The 14,014-nt window shown below is 44.8% G+C and overlaps 1 long non-coding RNA gene across 1 annotated transcript; it reads left to right on the top strand.

The window, feature by feature from the left end:
* Nucleotides 1-2,014: 2,014 nt before the first annotated feature.
* On the top strand, nucleotides 2,015-8,702 carry LOC149357128 (uncharacterized). Its single transcript, XR_016291784.1, has 3 exons — nucleotides 2,015-2,645; nucleotides 3,452-3,632; nucleotides 7,696-8,702. It is a non-coding gene; the product is annotated as an uncharacterized LOC149357128 (long non-coding RNA).
* The last annotated feature ends 5,312 nt before the right edge of the window (nucleotides 8,703-14,014 follow it).

The raw sequence follows: 14,014 nt of genomic DNA, 5'->3' as shown, positions 1-14,014 counted from the left end.
GATGCGAATAAACAAATAAAAGCCAAAAATAATCAAGTACTGTAGCCGACAACTTCAAACCGGCAACTTAACTAACCTTGAAGACGAAACAAAAATTTGCAATCACATTCCCATAGCCGAGCACGCTGTGGATTTTTAGAAATTTCAGTTCAATTTTCTCAATACTAGATTTACTGCTTTCGCATTTTCGAGTGCGGGGAAAAGGGCAAAGTTCATAACAGAACATTTATCCCGAAATTCAGAAACTTGCCTTGAATTGAAGACATTTAGTGACAATTTTTGATTGTATAAAGTCTACGAAAAAAGTTACCAGCAAACGAAATAATTTTGGTACAAAGTGAATGAATTCATAGAATACTCAAGTATTATTGCCTTGCACTTCAAGGAAATTAAAAGAACTTTAAGAAAAAATAGGAGCTAGTGACATATTGTGTTACATAAGTGCAATGATGACTTCGTTACAGCGAATCAGTTTCGCTGATGGCTCATTCTACACGAAAACAATGCTTTCTGCTGCGTATTCGTCCTTAAATTCTGTACTCAGGCAGTCATTAAACAGATTTAACATTTCAGAACTAACAAAGAATTTCAGCAGAGCTTTACAACAACTCTGCCAATTCGAAACACGTTGGTGTTGATATTGTTGTAATTCTTGATAGGTCATATTTTAACGTGCAGTTGAACAGTGATGTACCGTACGACGGTGCTAAAACACACTAGCATTAAGAGCGTTTCGCTCTGAGGTTTCAGAGGGATTATTGTTGCGAGCTACAAAAAAATTCAAGTTTAGCATTGCACCGATGTGTTTCCACACTCATTGAATGACACGTTCTCGCTAGCCCAAATGGCGCCCAAATTATATCACCAGCTTCCTGAACCTGCACCGCAAGCACACTTTCCCTGCACACTGCCCGCCATGCAAAAGTGCCCGGTACACTATGCCACTCCACGTGGGAGCGCCCAATTTAAACCCTCGCACTACCCTCCTCCTCGAGCGACCAGCAATGGCTGATCGCACGGGACTGAAAAACCTCGCGCGAAAAGGGCCGCACCGCTTCGCGCTCTGAGTAAATTCTGTGTAACGTGTGCAGGCTTACAGCTTCGAGAACTCAAGTTGCTTCGTTCCTCAGCGACTGTACATGCGAAATTTCAGGCAAGGCAATATTAATTTTTATTCATGTTCGGCGGCCGATACTATAAAGAGAAGTATAGAGAAACAAAACAGGTAACAGCGGCCCGCTGTACTCAACTGCGGTAACAAGGGCTTTGCATGAGGAAGGTGCACGGCAATTGGAGCACTATAAGCCCTCATTCTTGACTTGTTACATTTTTCGGTAGTACTGAGCCACAGAGGAGCCTCCAGTATGGAAAAAGCTAGGGTGAGAGAAGCCCCCACTTTGAGCACCGCTAAAACACAGGCGCAGTGCCTCTTCCGCATCTTCACTTGCATCTCCTTCAACGCAAACACGGTACGAAGCTGTGGCGAGGGAAAACGTGGTGAGAGCTGTATTTTCTATCTTCCCGTAATGCAATGACTAAGGAATCCTGGAATAAAGTATTGGGTTTTAACGTAGTCATACGGAGTAGACGCGCGAAAGCATGTGTTCAGTCTTCGCCTTTTCTTACTGCCATCAGCGGACGTGAGGCCGAGCCGAGGACCGCATAAGGCAGAGGCAAAAAGCAATCAAGGAAGCACACAAAAAGACTACGGTAGCGCGACTGTCGGCGGGGCTCGCTCGAGCAAAGAGCGTGCAAGGTGTCCAATGACGTGATATAAACACACACAAAACAGAGGCGATGCTGCAGCGCAGCCTTGAAAGTTTCGCGCGTCACGCTAGAGCGGCGTGCGAACGCTCGTGTTCCCTAGGTACACACACGTACACTAAATCGCATGAGCCAAGCTGTGTAGAGTACGCTAAGCCACACAATATGCGAAAATAAAAACCGAAACCAGTAGCGTTTGGCAACATCATCATCATTTCTTATTCTGCGACGCAGTACCGGGGAGCTGAGTTATAGCCTTAGAACTAGGCAGACAGTGCAGCCGTGCAGCGGCTGCGGCTTTCCTGGCCCCAGATGCGTCGCCTGTAGCTGCCCGGCATGCTGCCCGGTTTTCCAAGCTTTCGTTCGCAGCGCCGCCAGAAACAGATGCTTGTGAGTAGTCGCATTTTTTCACCGCAATCATTCCAATTTGCTGACTTTGTAATTGAAACAAAATATTTTGTCGTTTAATGCAACAAGTTTGTGGCAAAAAGGGCTTTATCAATTCTTTTTTTTAACGCGTGTAAAGTTAGGCGACATTAGCGCCACCTTTCCGTTCGCTGGCGGCGGATTGCGAGTCTCATGTTGGCCGCGCGCTACACTATCTTTTTTAGGACGCTGAAACGACTCTTTGTTGGCGGGGTGCGACGGTTGTGATGTGGGTGCGTTTCTTCAGTTTGTTTGTGTTAAATGTGCGGCCTCGTTAGTGTTGTGGTAGTGTGACTGAACTCGGAAGCTGACAGATGGCTTCAGTGCTGCGGAAGACGTTCTTACGCGCACGCAGTGCTCAAAAACTGCTCTGACGTACTGCACGCAACCACGCCGAGAGCGGCCGACGCCCGATGCCCGATAGAAGAAACGGCTTGCCGTGAACGTTGACAAATGTAAGTACAGAACTGGAAAATGACTTCTGCGATGTGTCGGGGGTATGATTGAGGGCTGCGAATGCATTTGGGTTGGTCTTCACGTCTTGTTCGCAGTGAGGTGCAAAATGCGGGCACCACGCGATCGTTTGCAGAGAGAAGGTGTTCTGACACGCTCGCTTGCCAACTATGCAACTTTTAACCCGCCGCCTCACGCTGTTTGCGTCAGCTCCTCGGCGCAGGAGTTATGTGATAGAATTTGGTTGCACGCCGAGAACTATGGGGTACTGCTTGATTCGTTATTCCGACTGAACAGGAGCAGCGCGTGAAAAGGAGACCATAAGAACGAAAAGTGCTTGTAGCGGTGTGCGTCTTTTGATTCTGCTGACTGAGTGTTTACTGGATAAGGAGCATTGCCCGTTCTACGTCGCAGTCACATCAAGTGCTGTGTTTCTTGATAGTTCTGGTCAACGAAACGACGATTAAAAATAGCAGAACCATTCCATTGCAGTGCAGCTGAGGTAATCGCCCAATGGAAGGTTTGTTGTCATTTTATTTTTTTACGTTCACTACATTTATGTCATTCCCCCATTTTCAGTCTGAAGCGATAAAAGTATAACGTGATTCGCGAATAATAGCTTTAAGAAAAGTATGACAAGCTTTGTAAACCATTTTTTTGCTAACTATTGGAGGCATAGGTAATTATTAATTAGCCTCCACTCATGAACACATTGGACTGAACAGCTAGAGGTTTTAATGGGATGTGGCTTCTGTGATGTTTATGAAAGCATGGCTCTAATGCAGCCTTTCTTCAAATGCACCCGCAGTCAAGCCCTGTACAGCTGCTCCACCGGTATCATCACGCTACTTTTGCACCAGCTTTCATCTGTCATCGAGCCAATGCTACCTCAACCAGAGGCAAATGACATCAAGACCTGCTGGTTCAGCCTATCAGCCATTGACACTGGATATCAAGCATGTGCCACTTGTAAAAGGATAGGTAGACAAGTGGGTATATTTTCCTTGTCTTTTTTAGCCTGCCAAAAATCTTCTGGTCCAGGCTCCCTCTCTCTTTCGTTTTTTTTTTCTTTTAAAAGAGGACCAAGAGAAAGGGAAAAGATATTGCGGGCGTCATGAAAGCACTCCCCTAGTCAAGTGCATTGTGTTATAGTGTGAAATGCTTTCTATAGTTTTTTCCCTCATGCCTCTCGTGCTTGGAAATCTTGACCACTGTATAGACCAAATTAAAACAATTATCTGCTTCATGACCTTTATACAGCAGTCTAAAAGCAGCAAATAAATTTTATAGGTTTACTTCAGCAGTACCTACCTCTTACAAGGTATGGCATGTTTGAAGTGAACCAGTGATGTGATAGGCATGGCCTAACGGGCAATGCATAATTGAATATTGGCGTTCAAGTGGAGCACTCTGCTTTAGAAGCATATTTGTTGCTAGCATCAATAATTGATACCTTACCAGGTTATCCTTGCATTACATGAAACCCTGCAAAGCTTATATTTTAGCTGTACAGAAGAAAGGTGCTTATTCGATGTCATGAGCATTGCTGAGGTTTTCTTTCACACTCCCTTTGTCACAACTGACTGCACTGTACAGTTGAAATGCATTTGGAATTGAGTATTGGTGCATTGTTTTTTTTATTCATGCCGACGTTGTTACTGATTGCATTACACTAGCTGAGCCTAAGTCAACAAATATTGCTGTGACCTTAACAAGACCCCTGGCTTTACTTGAACCAATGCATTTGATGTTGCCTTTCTCCCGTGCCATCAAGGTTTGTAATAAGCTGTGTAAATAACTTATTTTCTTTCTCGAGGTATTTATTGCTGCAATTAGTGACAGGTAATTTCCTAAAGAACAACCTAAGTGCACATTTTTATCTTCTTTGGAACACTTGTTTGCTTGTTTCCCTTCTATTCTTAACTTAAACAGATATGAGCAGGCCTCAGCACTAGAGGGATGTGCTGCGGGACAAATAAAAAACTACCAGTCCAGCTGCTCCCTTAGGGGCACGTTTCTGAGGCTTTTATCGCTTGTAGTTCTATGCAGCTTTACTTACAAGTATTGTATCTGACGCAGTGTGTGCCTTAATATTTTGATTCATTTGCTTTAGAGTGTGCCACTCTTGCCCTGATGAACTTGCTCACCTTTGTACTCTTTGTTCATACATTTTCCCCTAACACCTGGTATAGCTCCAAATGATACATTATCTACAGCAACATGTGCATTATATTGCAATGTCTTTGTGCCATCACTTTTGAAAACAAAAGCTGCCTGAATTTTTGTGCAGACAAATCAGAAACACAAAATAATTTTTATATTTTATGGCCTGCATGTTATCTTCATATGACTAGAATGGCTAAATATCTCTTCGTGGTAGCCTAATTTGGTCGTCATCATCATCATCAGCCTGACTACACCCACTGCAGGGCAAAGACCTCTCCCATGTCTCTCCAATTAACCCTGTCCTTTGTCACTTGCCGCCACTGTATCCCCGCAAACTTCTTAATCTCATCCGACCACCTAACTTTCTGCCGTCCCCTGCTGCGTTTGCTTTCTCTTGGAATCCACTCCGTTACCCTTAAGGACCAGCGGTTATCTTGCCTTCGCATTACATGCCCTGCCCAAGCCCATTTCTTCTTCTTGATTTCAACTAAGATGTCATTAACCCGCGTTTGTTCCCTCACCCACTCCGCCCTCTTCCGATCTCTTAACGTTACACCTATCATTTTCCTTGCCATAGCTCGCTGCGTTGTTCTTAACTTAAGCTGAACCTTCTTTGTTAGCCTCCACGTTTCTGCCCCATAGGTGAGTACCGGTAGGATACAGCTGTTGTATACTTTTCTCTTCAGGGATATTGGTAAGCTACCAATCATGATCTGAGAGAATCTGCTATATGCGCTCCACCCCATTCTTATTCTTCTAGTTATTTCCCTCTCATGATCCGGATCTGCGGTCACTACCTGCCCTAAGTAGACATATTCTCTTACTACTTCCAGCACCTCGCTACCAATTGCGAACCGCTGTTCCCTTGCTAGGCTGTTGAACATTACTTTGGTTTTCTGCATGTTAATTCTTAGCCCCACCGTTCTGCTCTGCCTGTCTAACTGGTTGATCATGCTTTGCAGTTCTTGTCCTGAGTGGCTTAGCAAGGCAATGTCATCAGCGAATCGCAAATTACTCAGGTATTCTCCATTAACTCTTATCCCTAACTGTTCCCATTCCAGTCCCCGGAATACCTCCTGTAAGCAGGCATTGAAGAGCATTGGCGAGATCATGTCTCCCTGCCTGACACCTTTCCGTATTGAAATTTTATTGCTGACTTTATGGAGAACTATAGTAGCTGTGCAATCGTTATAAATATCTTCCAATATTTTCACATAACACTCTTCCACACCCTGATTCCGCAATGCCTGCATGACAGCTGAGGTTTCCACTGAGTCAAATGCTTTCTCGTAATGAATGAAGGCTGTATATAGGGGTTGGTTATATTCCGCGCATTTTTCTATCACCTGATTGGTAGTGTGAATGTGGTCTATTGTCGAGTATCCTTTACGAAAGCCTGCCTGATCATTTGGTTGACTAAAGTCCAAGGTTTTCCTGACTCTATTAGCGATTACCTTAGTAAATACCTTGTAGGCAACGGACAATAAGCTGATTGGTCTGTAATTCTTCAAGTCCTTGACGTCTCCTTTCTTATGAATTAAGATAATGTTAGCGTTCTTCCAAGCTTCTGGTACTCTCGAGGTCACAAGGCACTGCGTATACAGGGTGGCTAGTTTTTGTAGCACAATCTCTCCTCCATACTTCAACAAATCTGCTGTTACCTGATCCTCACCAGCTGCTTTCCCTCTTTGCATTGCTCCTAAGGCTTTCTTTACTTCCTCCTTCGTTACTGGCAGGATGTCCCATTGCTGTGCTCGACTGCCTTCCTCAGTAACTTGATGATTACATTCGCTACTGTATAGATTTGTGTAGAATTCTTCGGCTAATTCAACTATCTTATCCATATTGCTGATGACATTGCCCTGTTTGTCTTTTAGCGCATACATCTGGTTTTTACCTATGCCCAGTTTTCTCCTCACTGATTTTAGGCTACCTCCGTTCCTTAGAGCATGCTCGATTTTCTCCACGTTAAACTTTCTTATGTCGGCTACCTTGCGTTTATTTATTAACTTCGATAGATCTGCTAGTTCTATCCTGTCTGTGGAGTTAGAAGTCTTCATGCTTTGGCGTTTCTTAATCAGATCTTTAGTCTCCTGAGATAGCTTGCTGGTATCCTGTCGAACCATCCTACCACCTACTTCTGCGGCGCACTCTGTAACGATAGCTGTAAGATTATCATTCATTGTTTCAACACTGCGGTCGTCTTCTTCAGTTAAAGCGGAAAATCTGTTTTGCAGCGACAGTCTGAATTCCTCTACCTTCCCTCTTAATGCTAACTCGTTAATAGCCTTTCGCTTCACCAGTTTCCTCCGTTCCCTCTTCAAATCTAAGCTAACACGAGACCTTACCATTCTGTGGTCGCTACAACGGACCTTACCGAGGACCTCCACATCCTCTTCGATGCCAGGGTGTGCACACAGTATGAAGTCTATTTCATGTTTAGTCTCACCATTGGGGCTCTTCCACGTCCACTTCCTGTTTGCTCGTTTGCGGAAGAAGGTATTCATAATCCGTAAACTATTTCTAAATGCGAACTCTACTAATAACTCTCCCCTACTGTTCCTAGAACCTATAGTCACCTACCGCCTTGTCTCGAGCCTGCCTAATTAGGTGTAACACGTTAATGTCAGTTCCTGTGAATATCATTCAGTCTTCGAATGTGGGGGCAGAATTGAACACAACAGCATGTTATAGCTTTATCTTGTTCAAGGACGCATTACATTTAGTTCTAGTCTTGTGACTGCTGCTTATGCTATTACTCAGCAGCCTTATCAAACTCACTCGGAGTGCTGCATTTTAGTGCACATTTAACTGATTGTTGCTGCTCCGTGTTTGATTCTATTAGAAGTTACTATAACTGTATACTTTGAATGTTTTCTTGTGCAGTTCTCTTGCTGCTGCATTCTGCCATGGAGAAGGCTACCTGTTCGTGCACACGTCTCATCACTAGGACACTACCTCTTCCACTGGTGATGCAGACAAGTAACGACAGGGTTAATTGGAGAGGCATGGGAGAGGCCTTTGCCCTGCAGTGGGCATAGTCAGGCTGATGATGATGATGAACAACAAGCAGGCTGCCTGATATTGAGGACAAGTGTCAGGATAGTGCACCAACAAAGTCTCTTAAGCATTTCTGTGCTGATGCATTTTTATTAAAATCAGCTCATAGCTTAATATCTACATCCATGGGGACATTTAGCATATGTTTGGCATTTGTTTGACTTTTAATTCGCTAGTGTTTGCAGCCTTTAATGTTGGTCTTAAGACAGTGTAAGCATTGTTTCACTTTGTGGGATTTTTTAGCTGTTTTGGAGAGATGTGTGTGTATGCATGCAGTTTTTTTCCACGGGTTTGTTATGTGGCTCATGGAACTTTCATGTTACAGAAGAAATTATTTCGTTTCTGTGTTGTGCAGGAAAGTGAGCAGTATTTATATGCACCAGGTGTTTCAGGGAAGAATAAGTAGTTTTCAAAAATATGGCTTTTGCTGCATAATATTACCAGTGTTAGCAGACACCAGAAAGCCGGTGAGGTGTATTTAGTAAGCTGGTTAACTAATTTCTGATAATTAACTTTTTAACTAACACAGGTTTGCAACTGGTTGCAGTTAGAGACTTTTAGCCAGTTGTTCGTAGTAGCCATATCAGTTTCTGGAATGTACAAAACATGATTACTTTCGCCGCTGTGGCTCGACAAAATTTGGCTGCATCGTGCGAAAATACATGCGCTTTTGAAAGCACACAGGGAAAGAAACCCCTCCAGTGCATGTAACTGCTACAAATCTGTAATGGCAACTAGACGCCTAACTCTGATAGTGAAGGAATCATATTCTTAGCAGTAAGAAACACACACAACACCAAGACACACACACACACAGGACACCCGCTAGACTTCAACTATCTTTACTGGACACTTGTACAACATAAATATGTATCACTGAGCACACGCAGGTGCCTCGTCATCCGCAACAGGTCTAACTACGCCCTGCCCTCTCCTGCAAGGCATACGGTTGCGCCGATAAACAATCTCTTTTTCTGCCAACACCAGGGAGGGAGTGCTTACACATGTCACCCGCCTCTTGAATACGAAAGACTTCGATAATTTTTCTTTCTTTTTTCTCGGCTCCCAGGCCTTTCGTATTCAAGAGGCGGGTGACATGTGTGTAAGCACTCCCTCCCTGGCATTGGCAGAAAAAGGGATTGTTTATCGGCGCAACCATATGCCTTGGAGGAGAGGGGAGGGCGTAGTTAGACCTGATGCCGATGACGAGGCACCTGCGTGTGCTCAGTGATACATATTTATGTCGTACAATTGTCCAGTAAAGATAGTTGAAGTCTAGCGGGTGTCCTGTGTGTGTGTGTCTTGGTGTTGTGTGTGTTCTTACCGCTAAGAGTATGATTCCTTCAAGCCGTTACCAACTAGCCCAACTTAATGTTTTAACAAAGTTTCTGATAGTGAAAAGGTTCATTAATAAAAATTAGCAAACCAGCTTATTACGTAAGACTCTTCACAAGTTTTCTGGTGCCTGCCAACACTGGTAATACTATGCTGAAAAAGCCATACATTCATCTCAAAATAACTGTTTTTTGAAAATTACTTAGTCTTCCCTGAAACACCTCGTATATATGTAAGATAAACCTAACGGGATTTAATTGACGATGTTTTGGTTGGAGGGCCAGTCGTTTTCAAGTGTACTACAGCATTTGAAGCGCACAGCTTTTGTTTCGAATGCTATACTATACTCGAAAAAGGCTGGTCCTCCAGCCGAAACATCGTGAATTAAAACCTGTTATGTTTTTCAATTGCTGTGTGTCAGTCATTGTTACTCAGAGGGAACTGAGGGGAAGTGTGCCGAAGGCAATATTCTGTTCCTTTATTGTTCTCCATAAAATATTTTGATGCATCATGCATGTGTTGTAGCGCGTATGTACACTTGTGCACAATAAATGTAATAATTTGCATTTTGCTTCTATTATTCTTTAAGCACTCCAGGATAGTGTTCACAAAATGATTTTGAAGTGATAAAACTATGTTGGTAAAAGTGTTGTACTGTGTAGTTAACATACACTTTTCCAAAAGTTGATATAGGAATTATACTTTCTTCGTACTTGAGTCTTTTGAATAACGGTGGCCAATTGTCGGAAGACCGTTGATAGGGCGTTGGTAGACATTGTCGGTATGTGGTTGATAAGAAGTGTAAAGACTTTCTATGTACTTGAGTCTTTTGGATAACGGTGGCCAATTGTCGGAAGACCGTCAATAGGGTGTTGGTAGACATTGTCGGTAAGGGGTCAGTAGGAAGTGTAAACAAACTCGATAAGGGGATGATAGGAAGTATAAAGACTTTCTATGTACTTGAGTCTTTTGGATAACGGTGGCCAATTGTCGGAAGACCGTTAATAGGGTGTTGGTAGACATTGTCGGTAAGGGGTCAGTAGGAAGTGTATACAAACTCGATAAGGGGATGATAGGAAGTATAAAGACTTTCTATGTACTTGAGTCTTTTGGATATCGGTGGCCAATTGTCGGAAGACGGTTGATAGGTTGTTACTACAATGTACAAAGGCGTTTAAAAGACTTTCTATTCAATGTTGATAGGTTCTATTAACAATTGTCGAAAGACTTTCTAAAGAATGTTACTAAAAATTTTTGTAAGGGACTGCCCTGGGATGGCAGGTGCTCCCGGGGTGGGCCTTGTGGGACCCAGGTTACTCTTCCCGAGCGACCGAACCTTTATTTACTTGCCACGGTGGGCAGTTTCCTCACTATCCACTGAACAGGTTGTGATGGCGCAGCAAGGTCCCGTGACCCAGGTGGCCCACCATCCTTCTAGGTTACTCTCTGGGGAGCGCCTGCCAAAGCCATGCCACTGATTTTTCGCTCACAACACCGACGCCGACAACGTCAATGCCGACAACGCCGGCACAAAATTTTGTGGAGAACGGGGCCTTTAACGCTCTCGCATTAAAACAGCGCAGTCCAGTCGAAACAAGGCAGCCAGGTACAGTGTTAACGTTCTCCTTTCTGCTTCTCGATAACTCTGCTGCTCTCGCTTGGAAGTACGCCGACATATTTTTGCACTAAGGGCGCAAAAGCCGCAACTACCGCAAAGCTAACTTCTGAAAATTGCGTGCGTACGCTAACGCTGTTTCCCCGTTAGCGTTCTGCGCATGCGCGCTCTGCAACCGCTATTCCGGTATGCATGAAATTGCACGCTATGCACGAAAAGCGCTTTTATCTCGGTGAGGGCAACAGTACATGTTCTTTTTCGAACATTCATTCGTGTGAGTGTCAAAAAATGACAAGAACGCTCCAAAATCTAACAGAAATAGTCACCCGGCGATGCACTACGTCCGCTCACGGCGCGAATAGAGGTCGCCATATCGCTGCCTCAGAAAAAAGCCGCATGACACCGCCACCATCGCTGGAATGACCGGCCCTTGTTTCTTACAGAAGGAACTGTCTCTGCAGGATGTGGACGATGTGGCTAAACGTTCCGGAGCATGCCACCCACACGGCTGTACGCATCAACAGCAAGGTCTACTCGTTCGACAGTTCCCACACGGCATGGAACTTGGTCCACGTGTTCATCTTCGACCCCGCATCGCACCGATGGGATATGGTGCATACGCAACTTCCCGACGGCGGGCTGATTAACATTTCCTTCCAGACAGTTGTAGCGTACGGCCACTTCGCGTATCTGTGGGGCGGCCCGCCCAGCTGGCTAGCCCCGGGTGTCCTTTACCGCTTCGACACAAGCACCATGACATGCAGCCGCCCGGAGGTGGCCGGTGAGGGGTCGCCATCGATTTACGGCAGCACAGCTTGTGTTGTGGGTCACCGCAAATATATGTTAAGTGACTGGGTTCGTTCGCCATATATACGGGTCCTTGACTTGGATACCCTGGAGTGGCATCGTGTCCCCACCAGCGGAGAGGCTCCGGTTCGACGTGCCTGCCAACCTGCGTCTGCCATCGGGACCCGCATGTATGTGTTCGGCGGCAGCCCAGCAGACCCTTCCCTCATCCCATACTATTTTGAAACGACCACCTCTTTTTGGGTGCGCCCAGAGCTTGAAGGCGTCCCCCCTGTGTATCGGCGAGGACATTCAGCCTTCGTGTTCAACGAAGAGCTTTACATTTTCGGAGGGTACAGCGATGTGATGAAGACGTACTTGGCAGATATGCTCAAGTACGACTCCGTGACGTCGTGTTGGACCGAAGTCAAGACCTATGGCTCACCACCATCTCCCAGGTACTGGCATGGCTGCTCAGTGATGGGTGAAAGAGTGTTTATCTTCGGCGGCTTTGGGCCGGCACCCAACCAGGATGAGAGGCAGGTTGCTGAGGAGCGAAGGGCGCTGACGGATCTCCACGTGCTGCACTTGGCACCGACACTGCAGAACCTGTGCTTACTTGCAGTAATTGATGCACGGCTGGATCTACGCCCCTTACCACCCTTCATTAGAGAAATGGTCTACGCTATAACTTCTCACCAGTCGTAGTCGATGGTAGATGCCTAATCTCAAGGAAATTGAGTGCCTTCGGCGAAACCAGATTGGTGGTACGGTGATGATGACACTTCGGCGCAGCTACTTGACGCAGAAATAAGCACTTCTTTTACGCAGAAAAAACGTCTTCCTTCAGTACTCTATTTTCGCGCAAGCAAGATAGTCGCTAGTGTTTTGTTTACATTCATGTCGCTCGGGTCCGCCACGTTTTCGTAAATAATAAAGGGAACAAATTTTCTGAAAGAAGAGTTATTCACTGAAATCGATTCACCTGCAACCCGGTCGTTTCTTCAAGCAAGTCGCATTATCGTCACTTTGGCTTCAAGCTCATGATAAATTCTAGGTTTTCGCGTCGCCACTGCTGGTCATCCTTTTCAAAGCAGATAGTAGATAGAGATATGTGGCGGTAGGAGTCGATTGCAGCTCTTTTCCGGAAACAACTTGCTTCTTTTGCGACGACTTTAGAAAGCCAAGCAGTTATCACTTATTTCCGCATGTCAGCTTTCGCTTTGACGCTGCTTTAAAGGTTCACTGATTTTATAGCCTGCTAGTTGTGGTTCTCTTTTTCCCTATATACATTCTAATTTCAATCTGAAAGCATGCGATCGGTATCTATGTCGTCAACATTAGCCGCTTGAATTCTTCAAAGCTTGTGTAACTGATCGTATCAGGTGGAGATCGTATTGAAGGTAATCGATGGCATCCTGGCCAGTATTTCAAGTTTCCGGACGGCTTATTTACACTGATGCGAGAGCGCTCCAGTGCACTGCGCACGCCAAATACATTCTCGACAAGCCATCCCACGATGGCTGGTGCGAAATATTGGGAAAATGTGTCCGTGACACCAGCTTGAATAGGCAAAGCAACTTTGTGCCATGGGGCTATTTAGCCACAGATGACCTAGTGCCATAAAAATTCCCCAGAATCGAGAGTGAAGGCGAAGATGAAAGAATAAAATGTGATAGCCTATGCGGATGGCGAATGGGAAATCCAGAGCTACCTTGCCTGACCTTGAAACTAGAAGAAACATATCTCGACTATGCCTATTCCAGAAGTTTTATCATTCGCCTTTAAGATCATCTATCATATCAAGAGCTCATGGTCCTTCTAGCCGCAACAACCACATCAAGGCCGTATATCCACCCGCTGCAAGAACTACATCTCATTCACGTTCTTTTTTGTCATATCATATCGGGACTGGAACGATCTGGCGCCGGAAGCCGTACTCATTGTCAACTTCATCGACTTCAAGAAAAAGATTGAGGCCATCCTTATGTAATCAGTAATCTTTATGTATCCTGTAATCTTTATGTATCCTGTAATCTTTATGTCCTCTGTAATCTTTATATAATCTGTTGGTCAAATGTTTAGGGGAATCCCCAAAGGTGGAGTAGATTTGTAATAAGGGAGTAATTACTCATTGGCATCCACCCGAGCGCAGCCATACGGCTACAAAGGAAAGCTATACAGCTTTCTCAGAAACTTCGTAGTTAAAGAAAAATTCGTCCTGTTCCGGGGTATAATCTGGATATAATCTGCATGTAATCCGCCCATCCCTCATGTAATGCCCCACAACCGGGGCCTTTTAGGTAAAAAAAAAACGAAACAATCAAGCCGAGTAAAGGAGGCGATGGAGGACTGTAACATCAAAAGAAGTGGTGAGCTGTTAAGCGGTCAAGATTGTTTTCTCTCCGC

The sequence above is a fragment of the Amblyomma mixtum genome, chromosome 3 (assembly GCF_055824585.1).
Source record: "Amblyomma mixtum isolate Tamu chromosome 3, ASM5582458v1, whole genome shotgun sequence".
In the NCBI taxonomy this organism is placed as follows: Eukaryota; Metazoa; Arthropoda; class Arachnida; order Ixodida; family Ixodidae; genus Amblyomma; species Amblyomma mixtum.
The sequence above is the reverse complement of the archived record's forward strand: the minus strand, read 5'-3'. Positions and strand labels throughout refer to the sequence as shown.